Below are 1,587 nucleotides of genomic sequence, written 5' to 3' on the forward strand. Positions count from 1 at the left end.
TGGACCTAGAGCTGGACCCTCTGCCCAGCCTGTCCAGGCTGTGCCCCCAGGAGCACCCCAGCCCCTCCCTCGCCCGAGAGCCACAGTCTCCAGAGAAGGAATCACACGAGAGATCAGTTCTGGTTCAGAAGACTTGTGTCCACCTCTTGGCATTTGAAGAGAAGACATTCTGGCTGCTGGGATTGTCTGTCGGATATGCTTGGAGGCACTCGGGCTGAGCCTCATCTCCCCTCCTCTTCCATCAGAGCAAGTCTAGCTCCTCAGCCCCCTTGGTCTGTGTGAGAGAGGAACAGTTTCAGGCTCTTCAGAGAAGCCTAGCTGAAGCCCAGGGAAAATCAGAGGCTGGTTTCAGGCATGGTTGGTTCCAGTGGCTCTGGACACAGACTCTCACAAGGCTGACCTCTCATGCTTCCCTACCCTTGCCCAGAAGAGGAGGCCTTTCCTAAGCTTTCAGGGAAGGTCCTGGATTGTCTCACTTGGGTCTTGTCGTCTCCTCTGAGCCCATCACTGGGCCAAGTAGAGGTGAGTGCTGATTGGCTGGCTTGGGTCTTGGGCGGAGGGTCAACCTGCCAGCCCCACCCCCACCACGTGGGCCCAGTGGAGTGCAGGTGCCAGAAGCAGGTGTTGGCAGGAAACAGGCCAGACAGTGCGTGTTCCTGCACCCCTTCCAGGCTTGTCGTCCAATCACTGTGCTCCTGGCGCTAATTTAAGGGCGTACAGACCCAACTCAGTGAATTCTTGCAGCCACCCTACCCGGGGTGCCATCACTACTCCCAATTTAAAAAGAACCTAAGTGTCCACACAAAAACTTGCACAAGTGTCCATTCCAGCATTATTCATAATGGCCCCAAAGTGGAAGCTGCCTAAATATCCATTGGATGATGATGGGTGGATAAACAAATGTGGCAGCTCCACACAATGGAATATTATTCACCGCCCCGCCACCCAAAGCTATGAAGTTGTGATGCATGCTGCAGCATGGAGGAGCCAGGAAAACACTATGTAAGCAGGAAAAACAGAAAGAAAAGGCCACGGAGTGTATGATTATAGGAAATGTCCAGAACCATGATATCTAGGGAGGCAGGGAGCAGAGACAGCCAGGGCTGGGGGAAGGGAAGCGGGTGGCTGGTAATGAGTAGGTGGTTTATTTTCGGGTGATGGGGATGTTCTGGAATCAGATGGTGGTTGATGGTTGCATAGCGCTACGGATGTACTTAAAAGTCACTCAGCTTTAAAGGGGTAAATGTTGTGATGTGAATCACCACTTAAGAGAAGGAAACGCGGGGATGAAGGGTTAGGGGCTCTGCTCCAGGCCCCCCGCCCTCCCCATCTGTGCTGTGTGGCCGCCACTCTTCTTGCCCCCGGCCCCACGGCCGCACGGTGAATAGCTGATCAAAGCAGCCAGCACTTTGTAAAGCTGACAAAAAGCCAAGTTCCCGTGCCTCACTGAATCCGAGTTGTGCTGTGATTTCAGAGAGCGCTCAGAAGGGAAACTGCCACCAAGCACACGCCGACAGTCTGCTTTGCCACGTGCAGTAGATTTCCGACTTATCGGATGAGCTTTCTAGACTTAGCAAAACACAGCTC

The sequence above is a fragment of the Moschus berezovskii genome, chromosome 19, assembly GCF_049115385.1.
Source record: "Moschus berezovskii isolate FMDL1 chromosome 19, NW_MosBer_1.0, whole genome shotgun sequence".
NCBI classification, from domain to species: domain Eukaryota; kingdom Metazoa; phylum Chordata; class Mammalia; order Artiodactyla; family Moschidae; genus Moschus; species Moschus berezovskii.